Below are 21,364 nucleotides of genomic sequence, written 5' to 3' on the forward strand. Positions count from 1 at the left end.
TGTCCTTTATGGCTCCAACCCTCTATGAAATGGCTTCCATTTAAAAACAGGCCAGTTTGCAGGGATTGTCCTACAATAGATCCATGTTTCTGTCTGCTACTGTTTCCGATATAGAACTACGTGGCAAAGAGAATGGACTTTGACTATTGCAGGATTTTATTAATACCGGTAGCTCTGTTTTGTTTATTAGTGTAGTTTGTTAACATTTTTAAAGAAAAAATTAATCTGGCCCTTCTTCTAAAGAAAAAATGTATGGCAGATCCAGGAGGCCCACTCCCCTTTTTTTGAGAAGTTTTGAGGGAGGGGTTTTTGACTGCAGTGGAGGCAACTTTACCCACACGAATAACCCCAGTGGCCCGTTGTGGGAAGATTGTCACAGAACTCCTGGGGCCCTTGGAGTGCATCGTCTTACCATTTCTTCTTGCTCACCAACTCTTGATTTCAATAGGCTGGAGTAACTCCACATGTGCTTGCACTATCATAGACCTATCCTCTGTGCATTTGTCTGTTCTATTCAGAGTTTAGATGCGACATGCTGTGGATTTTGGGAAAGAAAGATGATTTTTTTTTAAGGATCAAAACAGAGCCCCCTCTGGGTGTGTGACTCATGAAAGCTCATACTGAAATAAAATTTTAGTCTTTAGGGTGCCACTGGACTTCTGCTGTACTTGGAGAAGATTCAGGTGCCCCATCAGCAGTAAAGAGTCGTTTTATTCAATGTGGAGATTAAGAATAATCTAGAAGTAAATGAGTGGCCCTCATATAGCTGCGGGTGGAAAATGTTTTGCAGCAAGAAACTTCTACATTTTGGTCTTAAAGACGTTCAGTCCCCTGTCGTTTATTACCTCCTTTCCTGATCAGAGCCATAATTCCACCATGCTCCTTGTGCTTGAACAACAATTTAGATGCTCACAAAAAAGTGTGTAGTATCATTCAGGTGGGGAAACCATATTTTGCTATGTGGGACAGCATGACAGATGTGGTTCAGGAAGCAACAGTCAAGCTCTCTTGCGCTTACCTGCCGCGTGTCACTGTGGGTTGCTTTTTTAGTACTTCCTCTTCAGCTATGATACCAGAAGACACAAAGAGAATGTGTGCATCTGTTGTTTACTGGTGTGACCTCTCCTAGGAGAATCAGTCTTGTGGCGGGAGGTTTGATGCCAGAGCGAAATATGCAAATTCAATTACCGCAATATGTATAAATGATCCCATTCACAGTATAGGGTGAAATCAGCCTGCGGAACAGCCATAAACACACATTCACATGCAACAAACAAGGGTCACAAGGACTACTGAGAGCCAGCGTGGTGTAATGGTTAGAGTTTTGGGCTAGGATCTCAGAAACTCAGATCCAGATCTGGATCGTACAGGACCGTATTAACCCATGACCAGGCCCCTAGGCTTTCAGGTATTTCAGGGCCCCTCCGGCACGTCAATCTTTCACCCCACTACAGCTGACAGCCTGACCCTGGTATGGTAGATACTAGACCACAGTACATAGCCCTATATCCATGCTCCCACCTTTTAATACTCTTGCCTGGAACAGAGATACGGGCAAAAACAGAACCGGTAAGCGATATGGCATTAATTAACAACAAAATTAACAATTCATCAACTAAACCCATAAAACATACTATGGTATACTAACAACTGTGGAGATTATTTTTAAAGGTAATATATGGGCTTAAATAAGGGAACAATTATGCCTTTAATATATAAAGACAGAACTGTATCGATAGCTTGATTTTTTCCCCCTACAAAGTCTAAGAAAATAAGCTGCCTTTGTGGAACCTTGTAGTGTAGGATGAGTATATTTTCAAAGGCAATGAAATCTTATCAAGGATTATTGTTACCTGTATTTTGTTGTATCACTGAGTGCAGGTTGGATTCTTTAATCTGGCGGCTATCAAATTTTGCAGCTAGCAACAACATTATTTTATAGACAGTATTTTTGTTTGTTTGCTTTAATGAATCGATATCCCCTTGCCATTTCACAACCTGCTTTTGGGCTATCCCTTTTGTTTCAAAATAGGAAGCTAAAAAGACATGGTAAAGGACCTAATAGCCTGGTTTGATGTATATCCAGCCATTGTGCTAGACAGACAAAGGAAGAGCTTGGAGAGCAGTTTGCCAGTTTGGTCCCAGAAAAATCAACATAAAGGAAGAATTTCATTAGTAAAAACTCTTACTTCTAATTAAGTAAAAATAAACTTTCAAGTGATACAGAATCTGTCATCAGAGGGAAATAAAAAAGTACCTTGTTCTTTAGCAGGCAGAGATTAATGCAAATACTATGGGTGATTTACAGTGCCCTAATTTTTTTTATGTCATTAAGTAAGGGGGCAGTATGGTATTTTATTTTTCTTCCTCCCCTTTTCCCCTTAAGTTGATGATTTTCCTATCAATTACTTTAAAAAGCAGATGCTTTCTCTTATAATTTTCAGCCTTTCATGTTCATGTTCATGCCCCTCTAAGCAGCCAAAACAAAGTTTTTAAAGTGATGAGAGTTATTGTTGGGAAAAATTATAGTTTTTTTAAAAAAAGTGATGGGAAATTGAGAGGTTTGTGGGCTGTTCATAGCACTGCAATATTCTAAATTAAGGGGGTTTCTGGAGAAGCTGTAATACTGCAGAGTAAAGGAATTTTGGAAAAAAAATTATATGTAGTGGATGATATGTTGATCCCAGTGATGGGACTGCTGCTGCATCTTAATGATAAACAATTACAGATTCTTTATAACAGGCCCTTTTTTTAACAAGTCAAACCAGAGACAACAACAATGAGTGTTAAGGCTCATGCATATTTTGGATACATTTAGGAATTAAAAAAGAAAACCATGCAGTTTATAACATCAAGATGTTTAGGGCTTGTTTTCAGTGATGGCACATTCCTGGAAGTAGAGTTAAAAGGCAAAAGACTAGTCAAGTGCAGTAGTGGGAAGGGGGGAAAGAGAGAACAAGGAGATCAATCTGTAACTGACTGTGAACAATCAATTGAAATGACCCACTACCTTCGGACCAGCCAGAAAACTCAACCCCTCCTCTTTCTATTTATATGTCCAGTATTTAATTTTTTTTAAATATACAGTGAATTTTTTGTGGCCCTTTATTCTAAAAGTGAGACAATTGACTTGTTTTATTTACATTAGGGATAAAAACACATTAGAATTTTTTTTCCTGCACTGAATATAAAGCTTTGACAGAAATCCTCAGTGTGCCCTAATGCATGCTGGGAAGTCAATATGCAAAACTAGAAGCTGGCTAGCTTAGCTCCCCCTGCCCTCTAAGTAGGCAGCAAACAACAGCTGAAGAGGATTTGTGAATGCCACTTGCTCAGCTTGCTTTTAGTGCTGCATACTGATATTACTGGTGTATGGTATAAATATGCAGAGTTCATAAATCAGCTTTTACTGTAGCAACTCCATTGAGGAGAAAGGAGGGGTATACATGAAGCAAATAAAAATACATTAAGAAATAGGTCTCGCTCAATGGATGATGCTACGCAAGCAAGTGTGTTTAAGGACGACAGCCTAAAAGTTCTCAACTTTGTTCCTACTCCATCTACATCTTGCATGAGCGCCTTGCACAGAGATCATCATCTGTATATATAATTCTCAACATGGCCCCATCTGTGGATACTTAAATCTGGAAACTGGAGCCATGGACAGACAGATTTGATTGATTGATGTCATTTATAGTCGGCCTTTCTCACTGAGACTCAAGGCAGATTATACAGTATGAGATTAGTACCATCAGTATCAAGGACATTTCACAAACAATACCATAGGGTAAATAGATGCAAGTTTAAAAGACATAGTATTAGCAAGAATCCAATACAGAGTAGAAAAAATACAGAAGCAGAACATAATCAGTTCTAGGACTAACATTAGATAACGGAGCACTGGTGGTACATAGGAATACATATTTAAAGCAGCAGACAATATGTAAGGCAATATAGTGATGAAGTCTATGGTCCATAACTCATTAGCGAAGCATCTGAACCCCTTCCCTACAACAAACCTGACAAATGGCCTATGTTTACCAAAATATCCTGAAATTAAAAAAAATATATAAAATACCCTAATAGAAGTACCCTAATAGAATCCCCCTAATAGAAGTACCTGTAGCTTTAGGACATGAATGCCCTCAGTGGCTGTTGCTAGGCAACTGCAACAGTATTGGCAGCTTTTGTGCATTGGATTCTACCAGTAAAAGGCAGAGGCAGGGGTCAGGACCCTTTCTGTGGCTGTTTTGATCTTCAAGGGCAAACTCATCTGCGTCTGGCCTGGCAGCGACCACTGTGTGACTTTGTAACTCTACCAGGGTTAGTTGTTTGCTACTGTTCAGCAGTAGCCATGCCCACAAAATCTTGTGTATAGTAGTTAACATTTCAAACTAGGATCTGGGACAAGTTTGATTTCCCCTTCTGTCATGGAAGCTCACTAAGTGATCTTGGGCAAGTTATACGTTCTCAGCCTAATTTACCTCATAGGGGTGTTGTAGTGTTGCCAGGTCTCCTGGCATCAATAGTGGGGGACTGGGGTTGTGGGGGGAGGGGCATGCCACTGGGGACTCACCTTGCACACACAGTGCATGTGTGCTCTGAAAGGTACCTCATTGTGTCTGGGATGATGTAATTCCTGGCATGTCACAGAAGCGAGGGGTTGCTCTGGGGGCTGACTGAGTAAAAATAAGCCCCAAATTAGTTTTCCAAGCACAGTGCAGGAGCATTCCTGAGCAAGTGGTTCCAGCCCCATTCCTGTGCCTCCCCTGCCCCCAGCCAGGTGAAGGGGGGGTGGAGTTGCTAGCTCCAGGTTGCAACTTTACTGAAGATTTTGGTGGTGGAGCCTGGAGAAGGCAGGGTTTGGGGACGGGAGTGCCCTCAGAGGAGTATAATGTCATGGAGTATAATGTCCAGAGCAGCAATTTTCCCCAAGGGAACTGATTTCTGTGGCCTGGGGATCAGTTATGATTCTGAGAGTTCTCCAGCCATCACCTGGAAGTTAGCAACCTTACAGGAGGTAGTGGGGCAGGGGACCTCCCCCCCCCCCACTATGGAGCTGGCAATCCTAGGGTGTTGTAAGGATAAAATGGAGGAGAGGAATATGCCCAGTTGTGGAGAAAGGTGGGGTATAAATGAAATAACTAATAAATATAGCTGAACTTGGGGGGCGCGTGGATTAAAGGTAGGTGGTTGGACAGGAAGGAAATAGGGAAAGGGGAGATATGGGGACTGCCAGGAGGAGGGGGGAAATGAAATAATGCAGGGAGGGGGATACAGGGGGAAGTAGGGTTGCCAGCCTCCAGGTAGTGGCTGGAGATGTCCCAGAATTACAACTGGTCTCCAGGCTACAGAGACCAGCTCACCTGGAGAAAATAGCTACTTTGGGGGACTCTATGGAATTATGCCATGCCAAGGTCCTTTCCCTCCCCAAACCCCACTTCCTCCAGGTTTCACTCCCAAGATCTCCAGGAATTTACCAACTTGGAGCTGGCAACCCTAACAATATTATAGTATGGAATATATTATTCATCAGGTGCCCATAAAGGAAGACCTTTAAGTGCTGCATCAAAACCAAATTACAACCTCAATGGAACTTTTAAAAATGTTTGCTTGGGCCCTTGAGATCTTTCATGGGTGTACTTTTTTTAGTGTATTAAAAATTGCTAAAGGAATCCATGTATTACAGATCCTACTTATAGTGACACTGGTGATTTTCCAGTGAATTGTTGATTCCTGATGGCATGTTTTATTTTATTGAGACGCTTACTGCCTGAATGTTTGGTGTGAAACAGCTATTGCAATGTAGTATAAACCAATGATGGCATCTGTCCATGCATATTACTGGTGAATCACCCCTTTAATGTCCAAAGCAAAAGACTAGTCAAGTGAAGCAGTGGGAGTGGAGAAAGAACAAAGAAACCTGTAACTGACTGTGATCAATTAATTATAAATACCACTGCAATCGGACCAGCCAAAATAACATGCTCACTCAGATGAAATATATACCTCAAACTTTTTCATTTTTACAAGCCATGGTGATTATTTTTCCATTCATGTGAGAGTTTTACTATAATCGGAATAAGCTATTTTAAATATTAAAATCTAACTACCTACACTTTATAAAAAATACAGGCCCTGATTTACTTTTCACTCCCACCTAGGGCAAAGAAGAAGGCAGTGCTGCATTATGGGTAGAGCCTATGCAAATGAAAGAGGGGTCTCCGCCAATCGAAAACGTCGTTCCGTTTAGGCAGCCGGAGACGCGTTATTAACCCCTTCCGCCGCGAAGGGCTTGGGGGCAGCGAAGCAGGAATCGGCCCTTTGCAGAGACGGTGGGCTGAAGGGATGCAACCGTGCGCAGGTAACGGAGCGGATGTTGGGGTGGGAGAGAAGCCGAGCGGGGAAACAGAGGAGGGGATGCAAGCCTTCGCTTGCTGGGCTCTGCGAACAGGCTCCGTTGCGAAAGCCATCAGCCCTGTTCTGCGTGCATCAGAACCTAGGGAAGCCCTTTAAAATGTTTACAAAGTCCTTATTGCTCTGGACGCAGAGCAATGCCAGGGAGAAAAGAGCGGCGGTGATGGGAGCTCAGCATTTAAGGGACAGGAGCTCTCCCCCCTTTTAAAAACTTTGCTCCATGAGGGCCTTCTCATTCTGCCCTCCAGCGTCAACAGCTGCTTTTTGTGCAAGCGGCGAACTCGTGCATGGCAGCTGCCTTCTATTCTAACCTGCGAATGCATCTGGAAAAGTATAAGCAGGGCTTTTTTGCTGGGAAAAGAGGTGGTGGAACTCGGTGGGTTGCCAGCACAGGGGGCAACTCTTGTGGGAGGTGGTGCCCCGGGACCACATACTTACTGTTCAAAGATCCCACACGCCCTGGCTATCTGGCCACCATTTGCCAAAGGTATGCCATCCTGGATGACCTGTTAGGGGTCTCAGCTAACAACCTCCCACTTAAGGAGTGGATCTACAAGTCAGATGCAGTGATGGATCGGCTATCAGTATCAAAATCTAAGGCAGCTCCTTGGTATAAACTAATCAAATTTGATCACTTAAGATCTCCCTACCTAGCTAGTATTTCTCATTATAACCTCAGAGTCTCTTTCACTGCTCTGCGCTTTCAGATGATGCAGACATCTCTCTTGGCAGGGCGTTATTCTCACACCCCTATGGAACATCGCACCTACATTTGAGGATTATCTACAATGGAGAACCTTTCCCACTACCTACTTTATTGTCCTTTATATAGTGTACCCAGAGCTAAATTTTTGGCCAGAATCCTATCAGTGACAAAGACATACTCTGAAATTGAGAAGATTGTGTTTTTGTTATCTGACACTGATAATCATGTGTCCTATAGAGTCTCTCAGTTTGCATCGCAGCCAAAAAGATAAGATCTAAGGTGGTACTGAATGAGGCTATTTTGTGATTCCTGGGATAGTTTGGCATACTGTATTGTTTTAATTAATTTTTAGTAACCTAGACAAACTGTTATAATGGGTTTAATTGTTTATTAGTCAACATTTGGTGAATTGTGACGGCCTATGGCTATAGACAATAAACTCTTTGAACTTGTGCAAAGTACGCACATGCTCCCAGGACCGCACAATGACGTCACTTTGGGTCAGCTGGAACAAGGGGGGAGTTTTTTTAAGTTTAAATTGCCCTCGGTGAAAATGGTTGCATGGCTGTTGGCCCTGCCCCCCTGATTTCCAGACTAAACTCCCCTCTGTCTGGAGATCAGGGGGCGGGGCCACCAGCCATGTGACCATTTTCAAGAGGTTCTGGAACTCCGTTCCACTGCGTTCCAGCTGAAAAAAAGCCCTGAGTATAAGCATAAACAAAAAGAGAGAACGCTTTATTTATTTATTTTTACAGTTAACAGATCTCTTTCAGGTAGGTAGCTGAACAGTAGAATTGGCACCTTAGAGACCAACAAGATTTTCAGGGCGTGAGCTTTCCAGAGTCAAAACTCCCTTCTTCAGATCTCTTTCAGTAATACAGTACAGTCATCAGGACAGGTCACACATGACAGTTGTGTGTGTTTGCCTAACATTTCTTCACCATTTTTAATTTCATTTACTTAGTTTATGCTGCTTTCTCATTCTGGATTTAGTTTCAATAAGAGGTTTTTTTTTTTTTTTTAAAAAAAGCTGCTCTTCAGTAATATGTACATTATCCTCAGCAAGACCAAAGATAGCTGGATCTTCTGCCAAATGGCCTATCCTGGTAGGCAAAAATGGAACAGTTGTTTTAACTTCTAAGAGGGCCGTCTTAAGCAAAGTTACACTTCTAAGCCACTGACCTCAGTAGACTTCAAAGGTGTATGACTCTCATTAGGATCGTTTTAGGTGGGTAGCCATTAGGATTGCCAGCCTCCAGGTAGTGGCTGGAGATGTCCTGGAATTACAACTGGACTCCAGGCCACAGAAATCAGTTCACTTGGAGAAAATGGCTGCTTTTGGGGGTGGACTCTATGGACTTATTCCATGCCAAGGTCCTTTCCCTCTCCAAACCCCACTTTCTCCAGGTTTCTCCTGGTTTCACCCCCCAGATCTCCAGGAATTTCCCAACTTGAAGCTGGCAGCCCTACTAGCCATGGAGATCTGCAGTAGAATGGGAGGATGTGAGGCCAGTGGCACCTTAGAGACCACCAAGATTTTCAGCTTTCGAGAGGCAGAGCTGCCTTCTTCAGATACCTGTTTAGGATTGCACTGTAACAACTCTAGAGTATTTATACTGTTACAGCACATGGACTACTGACTCCAATACCTGCTTTCAGAGAATGAAGGCTCTCCCCCCGTGTTTCATTTTGGATTTTTATACTTTTAAAAATTGAAGCCATCTTTTCTTTTCCAAAGGCCCTTAACAATAGTATGCCAGGTTGAAATTCATCAGGTGCTCTACTCAATGAATCACTGTGGTGATGTGAAAAGCCTTTTTTGCTGTATGTTGTCTTAGCACACCCCTTTTTAAAAGCACCTGAACACTGCCTGCCTGCCAGTCAAACCCAGAGCAGAGGGCAGTGTGCTTGTGAATCTCAAGAGGTCTGAAAACAATACTGTAGACCTTCTACCAATTTTTCTGAGGTATGTGTTTGAATGCAGGTGGCCTCTATCCAGGGCTTTTTTCTGGGGAAAGAGGTGGTAGAACTCAGGATTGCACAATGATGTCACTTTGGGTTTTAAGTTTGTTTTAAGATGAAAACTTCTCTGTACACGAAAAAGTACAGATACGAAAAGGTATCTGAAGCAGACTCTCAGATTAACTGGGGGCTCAGATTTAATGTTTTGTAATAAGGATGCCTAAATATTTCATCTGGCATTCCTATTGAAATGGCTATTGTTGCTCTTAAGAATAGCTTATCCTAGCTCTAGCAATGTCATTTTAAACTGTCCTGCCCAGGGCTTTTTTTCTGGGAAAAGAGGTGGTGGAAATCAGGACCGCACTTTGGGTCAGCTGGAACAAGGGGGAGTTTTTTAAAGTTTAAATCGCCCTTTGCAAACATGGCCAGTGGCCCCGCCCACTGATCTCCAGACAAAGGGGAGTTTAAATTGCCCTCTGTGGCACGGAGGGCAATCTCAACTCCCCTCTGTCTGGAGATCAGGGGGTGGGGCCATTGGCCATGTGACCATTTTCAAGAGGTGCCAGAACTCCATTCCACTGCTTTCCAACTGAAAAAAAGCCCTGCCTCTATCCAACTTTCCCCCCTCACTTTCACACAGTTCCCTTACCTACTGTCCCATGTAGCTTCTGTACAAGCAGCCCCATGATTTTTAGTATATCCTTTTTGGTGGCCAAAGAGGACTCCCTCCTTCCTTTTTCACCTGCAGAAAAGCTGGCTGCATCCAACCCAGAGTCTTAGCTTAGCATCATAAAAGCCACTGTTATGAAGTCAGCTATGAAGTCACCACATTCTGAGTCAGATGAATTGTCTGGTGTGTCGGTCAGTGCCTCAGGGTGAGCTTTCAAGACTAGCATGTATCTAGTAGCCAGAGGGGGGTCTGCACATGGAGAAAATGAAGAGGGGTGTTGATAGATACTGAATAGACTGAAGTGAGCAAGATTGGAAGTAAAGGACATGAATCTCAATCCACCCCAGAGAAAAGCCATCTTCCTCTAAACTGTGACCAAAGATTGCTTCCGGTATTATTAAAGGATGCCCAAACGGCTGCTGGAAATGTTCTGGAGATCCTTCACACAGCTCTCCTCTGTGGTAAGTTGCTTACAATGCTTACAAACTTTGGGGCTTCCCTCCAACAGCATTTTTTCCCAATAGCACTTGTATGGGAAGCCATTTGAGGTGGGTCAGTGCTGCATGACAAGATGAGATTGTGACTGAAAAACCGGGAAGCGTTTTCTGTGGCCCTAGACACCATTTTGACCATCTCTTTTTTTCTTTCTGGGAAAGGAAACAAGTACATTTAATAGCACAGAGGTGTGCTATAGTTGCTTCCTCCATTAGTAAGATACAAGCTTCTTTTTTTAAAAAAAGCGATTTCATTATTTTTAAAAACCCATTGGTTTCCTCAGCCTTTCTATCTGACCACCGGTTGCGGTGGAAACTTGCTTAAATTTTAAGAGGGCCAAACATTCTATACCATTGATTGCAGAACCTTCTATCACACAGCTACTCGGAATTATTTTATTGGGTTATTATTAATCTTATTTCTGTGGTGGGAGAGCAACTTGGGAAAGATGATATACAGAAAATACAATATATAAACCATTCCAGTAAGCAGGGCTTTTTTTCAGGGGGAACGCGGTGGAACGGAGGTCCGGCACCTCTTGAAAATACTCGGCAATAGTGTGTGAAAATAATATTATTTCAAAGAATCCCGTGTGTTTCTTCCTCATTTCCCTCTTGAGAGTTCTGCCGCCACTTTTCCCAGAAAAAAACCCCTGCCAGTAAGTATCAGGTCTTTAAGGGTGTTGGTGATTGGTTTGACAGGAATATTAATAGGGTAAGTTCACACATTACACTATACATGTAATTAGTGGCCTGTAACTAACTACACATTTGAAAGATTTAAGGGCACTTAAGTTTTCTTGAGAGTAATTTCCACTGATTTTCCCCCCTCACTGCAGATACCCGCTATTCTCCTTATGCTGTTTCTGAAGGTCTGCTGACCTCAAGAACAAATTTCAGGGGGAGACTTAGGCTGCAACTAGGGAGAAATTGGTGTAAATTGACATCCTGTCATACAAAAAAAACTGTGCCCTTATGTCAGTGATCCCTGACATGGCACCATAGGGCCCACTTCCCTCTTCCCTAATGTATTTCTTTCCCAAAGCAAAGAGCCGGTCCTGGCTTTCATGTACCTCACAGAGCAAGAAGTGCTTAAGAAGAGCCCAAGAGATATCACTTTTGTCCCGTTCAGTAAAAGTACAACTTGGCTTTAATTCCCAGCACCCCGTGGGGCCCATTTCTGGTAAACTGCACCCCACCCCCATGGTAGCCATTTTGTAGTGGTGTCCACTACCTGTTCTCAAACTTCCAGATATGCCCATAGTAATGAACTAGCTGATGCAATGGTTGCAGAGAAATAATGTCTTTTTGCTGCTATTATTGCTTATGGTTTTCCAGTGGGCTCTATAACATGCCCTTTCAAATTCAGTGTGTGTTTTCCGCCAGCATCACGTCTTTCAGCCCTCTTTAGGTAAACCAACTGTGTAGTAAAGAGAATATGTGGCAATGTGAAAATGTATATTTAAGGGTATTTTTTCCCATCTTCAAATGATACATGTTGTGCTTTCCTCCTCTTCATTGTTATTGTTAATCATATCAAAAAGTCTGTATTCTCAGAGTACAGCAGATGGCAGTAATGCACAAAGAAAATTCCATCCACATCTAGTATCTATTCTGGTTTATTATTTAGCGCGATATGTGGAAGTCTCTGCTGTGCTGTCTGGATAAATTGGTTTTGCCACAGTGTGGTGTTTAAAAACAGAGATTTTAAAAGTACGTGTCTTTCACATCATTTGAAGTATCATTTAAGATTCTTTTTACGAGTTACAAATGCTCTTTTTATTGCTCACTGTCCAGCTGTTCTTACGCAGAATAGGTCAAGATCCTTTGTGGACATGACTATCGGGGCTTTTTTTCAGTGGGAACGTGGTGGAACGGAGTTCCGGCACCTCTTAAAAATGGTCACATGGCCGGTGGCCCCGCCTCCTGATCTCCAGACAGAGCGGAGTTTAGATTTCCCTCCTCGCCGCTCGGCAGCGCGGAGGGCAATCTAAACTCCCCTCTGTCTGGAGATCAGGGGATGGGTCCACGGGCCATGTGACCATTCTTGCCAAGGGCAATTTAAACTTTAAAAAACTGCCCCCCCCCCGTTCCAGCTGACCCAAATTGACGTCATTGTGCGGTCTTGAATTCACCGCTGAGTTCCACAACCTCTTTTCCCAGAAAAAAAGCCCTGATGACTATTCATTTGCTTCTTTACTTCATTTATAGACTATAAATTATTGTTCATCTTCCTTGTGGAGAACCAAACCAAACAACTAAAAACAACGCAGTAAGAACAGTCTCATACATACAGCCAGCAAAATTAAAGAACAATTCACTAAAAATACACTACCATGCAGACAGTAAAACAGGATTACAAGAATGGAGAACAATTCAGTGAAACTGTTTATTACATAAATAAGCAATGAAATCAACCGACGTTACAAAATTAGAGAACAGCGTACTAGACAAAGAATAAGATATTCAGTGAAGTAAGGGAGGGGCTCAGGGCCATATTAACCCATGGCTGGGCCCCTAGGCTTTCAGGTATTTTGGGCCCCTTCTGGCACTTCAATCTCCACTGCAGCTGACAGCCTGACCCTGATATGGTAGGTACTAGACTGCAGTACATAGCCCTATATCCATTTTGAGGGTCTCCTGAAGAATACACAATTTTTAAAATATTTTTATTGCACAAGTAGAACTCTTCAGGAAAGCACATTTGGGAGGTACAATTGTTCAATACTGTATATTTTGAAGTGAATAATTAAAATATATATAATTTATCGATAATTGTTTCAATATAAGAGACAATTTGTTTCACTTCAATAAAGAAGCAGTTAATTATCTTATTAATAGAGGTTATATAAAAGAATGAATTGTAATTTTATTGGGGGTGCCTCAGCAAAAAAAAAAACCTTGATGGACCCCTAGTCCCTGCATGGCCTCTAGGCTTCAGCCTAGTCAGTCTTATGAATAATACAGCCCTGGAGGAGTTGCGAGAGGCAGACAAGAGACACAGCAAGCTGGTGCCCCTTGCTTAGCTCTAAGTGGATGGACAGAAGCTGTATTTTCCCTGTCTGTTTTGACCTCCCAGTCCACCTCTGTGATGAACACTTGCCTTAAAATCCACAGACACAAACTGCTCCGTTGTTTGCTTTATGAAACTGCCTTCCCGAACCATTCTATTCTGAAGAACGACCTTATCAGGCAGGCTGCTCCACTGGCCTTGTTGGCCAAGGACAGCCAACCTTTTGACAGGAGGACTCCTCTACCTTTAACAATTTTATAGGTGGAGGTTGTACATTCGTCATATCCATCTTACTTGATTCCCTGTGAAGCAAGGGCACCAGCATTTTGAAAGGCACGTCCTCTATCAAGTTTAAACTCCCGATGGTGCTACAAAATGCTGCTTTCAATTGGATAAGATTGAAAAGCTTTCCAGGCGAACTGGCAGAACGGCTAAAACAGTACTTCCCTGCCCTCATTGTGGGGTTCACCATGGCATAGGGCTGGCAAGTCCAGGTTGGGAAATTCCTGGAGATTTGGGGGGGGGTTGGGGAGGGGAGGGGCCTCATCAGGGTACAATGCCACAGAGCCCACCCTCCAAAGCAGACATTTTCTCCAAGGGAACTGGTATCTCTCACCTGGAGATCAGTTGTAATTCCAGGAGATCTCTAGCCACCACCTGGAGGCCGGTAACCCTAACAGTAGCCCAGAATCTGGTTTCTGTATGAGAGAGAATGAAGAGCAATTATAAACCTTTTTCTATTAAGATATTTATACTGTCCTTTCCCCCCCACAATGGCGACCCAAACTCCCTCTCCCCTCTCCTCCATTTTATCTTCCAAACAATAAACCTGGCAGGTAGTTTCAGGAGAGTAGCAATGTTGATCTGCAGAACAGCAAGATTCAAGTCCAGTACATTGTACGTAGGTTGTTAAGCAGTAGGAAGGATCTTGGAAGCATATAGTCCCTGGATGCTCATCCTAGGATCACAAGTAGGGCCAGCCTGACCTAGATTTTTCTTCCTTCGCTTTGCAAAGGGAAGGGAACACTGCCTTATGTCAGTCTCTTAACAGCATTACCTTCTGTTATTGTAGGGATTACATTTCCCATCCTTCTATTCCTCTTTCCCAAGGGCCCACCCAACATGCTGCTGTTGGTAACAAAAGGATGAGCTATCTCTCATTTTATTTAGGAGAAGAAAACAAAACCAGCTTGCAAAACAATTAATACCAAAACAGTCGTACTTGCGGCATTAATTGTAATCAAAGCTGGAGTGTGGTGTGATAAGAGAACGAATGGTAACACCAGCACAGATGGCATGGCAGTAAACACCAGATTTGGGGCAAATTAGCATCAGTGAAGGCCAAACTGGTAAAGATGCAAAGATATCCCAAGGGTTTCTTAATTGGAAAAGAGCAGCCGTGGGAATCCTGTGGGTTGAATCAGTTATGCTGGGGGGGAGGATCACTCCTTTCCTCTTGCACTGTTTTCCCCACTTCAAGTACCCACTTCGGAAGGGCTGCTTCAGGGTATTTAGGCACCCCTAGCAAAGGGCCTGCGTTGTTGGCAATCAGGTCTTTGCAGCTGCTGTGAGCTTATCTAGAAAGGGTTTTGTTTTGTTTTTTGCCTGACGAATCCCATGTGACCTTGTGTGTATTTCACGTTTTTTTTCTCTTGCTGAAGTTCAATTTGCTGCTTTGACTTTTTGAACTGAGAAACATAGGGTTGCCAGTCTCCAGGTGGTAACACCAGAATAGGTGTTGTCCGTTGGAAACTTTGTAGTAGAGATAGAATATGATCCAGGAGGGTATGTGACCAGGAGAACTGCATTTTTCAGTGATTAATGTGCCCAAAAAGAAGTGTTTTAACACGAAACGGGAACTGGAAAACACATGTACGCATCAGCCCGTCGGCACACCTATCCTTCATCCCTGTGTGGATTGTGGACTATTCAATTGGTACCTTGGCACACTGCTCTCCTACCTCTGGATCTCCCATTGTGGACTATTTATGTATTGCTTATACGGACATTGAATAATTTGTAATATTTATTATTGTACACTGTTTACATTAATTGCACTTGCACTTTGCACTTGTCACTAAAATACCATTGAGAACTAGTTAATTGGTTGATTCCCGGTCTTTGTATTTTGCTGAGTCTCCAGGTGGTGGCTGGAGATTTCCTAGTATTACAGTGGATCTCCAGGCCCTCAAAGATCAGTTTCCCTGGAGCAACTGGCTGCTTTGTAGGGTGGACTCTATGGCATTATACTCCATTAAGATCCCTCCCCTCTCCAGGCTCCACCCCCAAAATCTCCAGGAATTTCCCAGCCTGGAGCTGGCAACATGAACAAAATTTACCTCTACCAATGTAAGTTCTGCCTATGTCCTTTCTCCATACCATCTCTGATGGGGTTGCCAGCCTCCAGGTGGTAGCTGGAGATCTCCCGGAATTACAACTGATCTCCAAGCAACAGACACGAGTTTCTCTGGAGGAAATGGCTGCTCCAGAGGGTAAACTCTATGGCATTATACCCCACTGAGGCCCCTCCCTTCCCCAAACCCCACCCTCTCCAGACACCACTCCCAGAATCTCCAGGAATTTCCTAACCTGGACTTGGCAACCCGCTCTGCATGAGAACGGCCATTTTTCACACCGTCTCTAAGACCCCAGTTGGAATGGGGTGAAAAGTCATGTAAAATATACAACTACTTCACTCCACAGAAAATACTGCTGGGTTATGTGGTAGCCTGCCGAGAAATATACGGGTTTGAACATGGCCCATGGTTCTTGTGGATAAATGTTTTTATTTGTAGGATTGGGCTGTGTCACTCCCCAGTTAAAAAAGTGTCTCATAGCTGGGAACAGGTAGGAGGGAGAAGGGAATGCCAGATGCTTTCTAAGCTGTACCCAGCCTTGGGCTTTAGTCAGTGCAGATGTGGCCAGAAAGCTTTCTGCTAGAAGCTTAGCCTTCCAGGTATATTTGAAGGGGAAAGGGACTTGAAGGACTAAAATGCCAGAAAGGTTTCTTCCTGGAACCGCCAGGAAAAGCCTCTCTGACCTGCCTCTTTGATCTGCTCAGGGGTGGGTAAAAGGAGAAAATAAAGCCTGGCACAGGAAGGAAGGGTCTGTTTGGCTGGCTTGAGCTGGAAGTTAGAGGAGCTGAGACCTGGCTCCTTGCAGTAGGCAGTCATTGACCACGTGGAAGCTGGAGGCCTGAACCGGGAAAGGTATGAGGACTTCTCAGTAAGCTGGAACTTTCAAAGACAGAGAGCCTGCCTAAACAGTAGGCATGTACCAAGAGAGGGAGAAAGGAACTGCGTTTTTACCCATTTCTTTTTTTAGTTCCCTTGCTGGCTTTGGTGCTGTGCTTAAAAATGTGTGAGCATTTTTTTCTTTTAATAAATGCTTTTTTAAAAGATCTTAAATGCTGATAGCTGTTCTGTATGCCACAATGACTCCAACTACTCAATCACACTGCCTAAAACGGGCCATGGGAAGGGGGTGGTCTGTTGGCAATTGGCTGATCCCCCAATGGTGCACAACACACGTACATTAAATAGTCCCTGCACTGATCAGGGCACGAGGCAAAGGCTCAAAAGCCAAGTGGGTGCCGGAGAGGAATTGGGGGGGGGGCACCACATAGGTGGCACATGCCAGGTGGGGACTTGGACTGCCACTTTTGAACCTCAGACACACCATGGGGGTGGGACTGTACCACCACAGTTCTTAAAAGATTGGATTCAAGAACCTCCATTCTGGACTATAAAGAATAGGAATTAATAGATCTTGGGTCCTGCAGTTCAGTTTCATAGCTTTTTTGCTGTAGTTTGACTCAAAGCACAATATCTTCTACACAATTATAGCCAGTAAAAGAGGAAAGAAAACCTAACTATTTTAGACAAGAGGGACCCAAATCATTCCTCAAGCTTGAGGTGCTTAAAATCTGGACTGAGATTTTACTATTTGAACCTAGGTTTATGGCTGCCTCAGCCACCTTTGGTGTTATTTTAGATCAGTTAAATTTTTCCCCTCCCCTTTTTTCTAGCCTTATTTGAATCAGCAGGCAATGAACAGTCATGTGCATATGTTCACAGCATGCTCAAGTGCCAGAAAGCCCACAAGTGAGCGTAGGAAATTGAGTTATTCAATCGTTCACCACTCTTCTGGAATCCGGGCACACGGTGAGCATATGGTTTGCTGAACAATGATTCAAACTGGTTGACAGTGACAACCTGCTTGGAAAGAGATCCAAGTAAAGTTTGTAGGAATTGTCTCTGATGGCTTGATCGACACCAAGCCGGTCTGGATGCAGAGCCCACAGACTGAAATGTGGATCTTCCAAAATCATGCAGATAAAAAAAAGCCGTCGTGGAGTGTCTGTTTTTAATACCGAAAAGGAGCATGCAGGTATAGTGTACAGATCTAGTTGTTTCCTGATATTGAACTCTGCACAATTCATCCTGCTGAGATTCCTTGCCCCCCGGGTTGCCAGCTCCAGGTTGGGAAATTCTTGGGAGGTTTGGGGTGGAAGCATAGGAAGGGCAGGTTTTGGGGATGCCATAATGCCGTAGAGTCTGCCCTCCAAAGCTGCCATTTTCTCCAGGGAAACTGATCTCTGTCGTCTGGAGATCGGTTGTAATTTCAGGAGATCTCCAGCAACCACCTGGAGATTGGCAATCCTATCTCCCAGCGGTACAGATTTTCCTGTTAAAAAAGAAAGCAGACCCTCCCTTTGATACGATGGAGGTTTGCCCCTGTTTAAGCAGTCAGATCTATGATAGTCCTCTCCAGTCTGGTCCTTACAATTGCTCACTATCCTATGCTATTTCAACACAGACATTAAGCAAGAGACATTAAAAGCATTTATTTGCCTCTCCCCCTCCTGCCTTCCAGCAATACTTTCACTTCTCCTGGTCTTCTATTCCTGTTTCAGAGCAGCTGGTCATTTCCTGTGCTCTTCCTATGTAATAAATTATTAAGCCTAGGAAACAAAAATATGCGTGACATCGTAAAAGCCCCTGCATCATCTGTCAAAGCACTCCATGACTTTTCTGTACCTACTTACGCTTATTTCTTGGTATATCTCTGCTTGTGACTTGGGGCTTCCACGCAGGACCAGGATTATGTGGTTGCCCTGTGGCTGTTGCAGCTGCAGATAAAATGCAGCAGCCACGGGGCTTCCACATGGCAGGTTTCCCTGCAGTTTCCTTTAGCTTCGCCAGGTGCCTGCCAATAGCAGGCAATCTCCCCGCAATTCCTGCCTCTGTCTGCCAATTGCCAGCTGATCGGTGGGAGGAGGCAGAACCCGGGAAATGAGCGCGTGCCCACCTGTGTGCCGCGGCTGATGACGTCACTTCTGGCAGGACGCGGAAACAGCAGTGCCACAGCCAATTCTTTAGCAATTGCCCCAAATCAACACTATGTTTTGGTCCCTCCAGAAATTATGTCATCAGCCGGGAACATGGACAGGTGAGTATCCACCTGCTCCCACCTCCTGCCAGTGGCCGTGGGAGACCTGGCAAACCTAGTTTCCGTGTCCCAATCCCTGGCCTCAGCAGGCATTGCCCTCCCCTGGCCCACCAGGGCCTTGGCACTTTTTTATTTATATTAGCACGAGAATATCATTATGTTAATATACTGTTGTGACAATACATGTTGCAAGTTCTCTGATTCAAGCATCTTTTTTAAAAAAAGAGTCATGAGACATCTGATACGTGAAGAACATGTGTCAGGAGATGCAATGTTAGCCGGGAAGGGTAGTTTAATAAAGACAGAGTTGATGGCAAGGCAAAGGTTTTGCTATACACTGGAGCTGTGTGAAGGGTCTGAAATGCCAGAAGGGAACTTCAGCCCATTATAACCTCTCCAGGTCCAAGCCTGGCTCTGGAAGGCAGCTCCAGCCCATTTCCATTCCTTGCTGCCCTCTGATTGCAATCCCACACGGTTTTAGAATGGACAGTTGAAATTGACAGAGCCTTTTGGAGAAGATGAAATTAAACCCTCTGAGAAGTGATCTCTGCTGGCTCTGTCTTTTTAAACTACACTCCCTGGCTAACATTGCTTCTCCCTACACTTGATGAACACGCACCGAGGCATCTTGTGTAGAGAGACTCTACGTCTGTAGCCTTTTTCCCTTGCAGAGACATGTCTTCACAAGGGGAGGAGCTAGAGACTTGCTTTTTTAATGCTGGGAATTCAGAGAACCAGCCTCATCGGTCATTACAACAGTAAATCAAGATAACTATATTCTAGTGCTGATTTTTTTTTAAAAAAGCTGCCAGTGGCGGGGAGAGGAAATGCCTGCCATGGTAGGTGTGTGTGTGTGTGTGAGGGAAAATGGCTGCCATGTGGGACGGAAAATCCAATTTTAAAATTTATTTTATTTCAGTTATTTACATTAGTTATAGTCCACTTTTCTCACTGAGACTCAGGGCGGATTACATAGTGTAATTCAATATGCTCAACAGCTGAGACGTTCACTAAACAACACAATAGGGTACAGATTACAGAAATGTGAAAACAAGCAGAAATCTGATACACGGCTGAAACATGGCATGAGCAATTTCACATGACATAATAAATGACCGTAATAGCATTAGCAAGTGCACAGTGACATACAGCGCAATCCTAAACAGAGTTACTCTAGGTCCACTGATTTCAATGGGTTTAGATTGGAGTATCTTTTTTTAGGATTGCCGTGATAGTCTATGCCCACACAGCAGCCATCCAGGCTTTATTGCAATATTTCCCAAAATATTGGAGCCAAGCAGGTTTGAGAAAGATTGGGGAAAAGTCGGGGAAGCCCCCAGAGTTGCACAAATGCACCACAATGCTGTAGGGAAATGGAGGGGGGGGGCAGAGGTTCCTAAAAACACTGAAATTAGAGGAGATAATCTGTGCAAAAATGGCCTTCTCCTCCTATCATTTCCCACCACCCTAAGGTCTCTTGCTGTCTTAAATTACTCCACCTCTTCCAGAGGTGGAATTCAGGGCTGGCCCGACCTTTCTTTTTAAAATGACAATCTTGGAGCCTCAGGAAGCAAGCCTAAGCAGGTCTACTCAGAAGCAAGTCAAATTTCATTCAGTGGGCTTACTCCTAGGAAAGTGTTTTTAGGATTGCAGCCTCAGTTAACATTCTATTTGTTTTAGGTTCTGAGAATTTAATCTTCACTTAGGTTAACAGAAGACAAAAGCAATATTTAGAAATGTAAATGCCTTACTTATTTTAATAAAATATTTATACGCACTCGCACTATTGAATTGGCTACTGAGTTATTGGCTCTATTTATATTTCTAGTTGTTCTTGGTCTGCAGCAAATTGTGCTAGTTTAGATTATAGTAACTTAGAATTAGTGGGGGTGGGTGATCAAACATGTATTGTCTGTGCTGGGAACTTAGTCCAAGGCACCGCTACCCTGATCAGGGACCATGGTACAGGGAGAGAGGAGTCAGGAGTCAATAGGCAGCAGCTGAGGCAAGAGATGAATCCCAGTTGGTCCTTCCTAGTTCTCCAGCATTGGCCACGCCCTTGGAGCACTGGCGACAAAGGCAAAGAGCAAACTTGCATGAGAGATGGCAAAGAGCACACCTCTTGGCTAGATGCCAGCTGCTTGCTGATAGCAATGAGGAGTAGCTCAGGATCACTCCCATGCAGCTGGCTGCAAGCCCAGCCCTCGGATACCTAGCTATAAAAGCCAGCCAAGGAAGACAGAGGCATGGAAGCAACGAGTGGTTATCTTTCTGATTTGTGCATTGGTGTGTGCCTTGATTTGTGTGGCTCCTTGGACCAGCCCTGACCCTGCTCTTACCCGACCCTGGAACTGAACTATGGATGACTCCTGGCATGCCTGACCTTGCTTTTTGAACCAACCCTTGGACTGGACTCTGGGCTTTTGACCTAGAACTGGACTTTGACTATAGTGCTGGAACTAGCCTTCCTTTCTGCCCCTCCACACTCTGGCAATGCGGCCTGGCCTGGCACCTGACACTCCACGGTCCAATTCAAATCAGGCCCACATGTGCTTAGGATTAAGCTCCCAGCGCTGAACTGGTAACACACATTTGATTGCGAGGACCTGAGGACGTTGTTACGAGAAGTTGGGCCCTAGAGTCGTCTCGAG

At 43.8% G+C, this 21,364-nt stretch overlaps 1 protein-coding gene across 4 annotated transcripts in view; it reads left to right on the forward strand.

The window, feature by feature from the left end:
* The first annotated feature begins 6,277 nt into the window (after positions 1 to 6,277).
* Positions 6,278 to 21,364, forward strand: part of EZH2 (enhancer of zeste 2 polycomb repressive complex 2 subunit) — a 97,682-nt gene continuing 82,595 nt past the window's right edge. For 3 of the 4 annotated variants that reach the window (XM_054991204.1, XM_054991205.1, XM_054991206.1), the window contains exon 1: positions 6,278 to 6,364. The gene's annotated coding sequence lies outside the window, so the exon portion shown is untranslated. The remainder of the gene's footprint in view (positions 6,365 to 21,364) is intronic. The other variant, XM_054991207.1, reaches the window with a different exon arrangement.

Source organism: Eublepharis macularius, chromosome 11, assembly GCF_028583425.1.
Source record: "Eublepharis macularius isolate TG4126 chromosome 11, MPM_Emac_v1.0, whole genome shotgun sequence".
Lineage (NCBI taxonomy): Eukaryota > Metazoa > Chordata > Lepidosauria > Squamata > Eublepharidae > Eublepharis > Eublepharis macularius.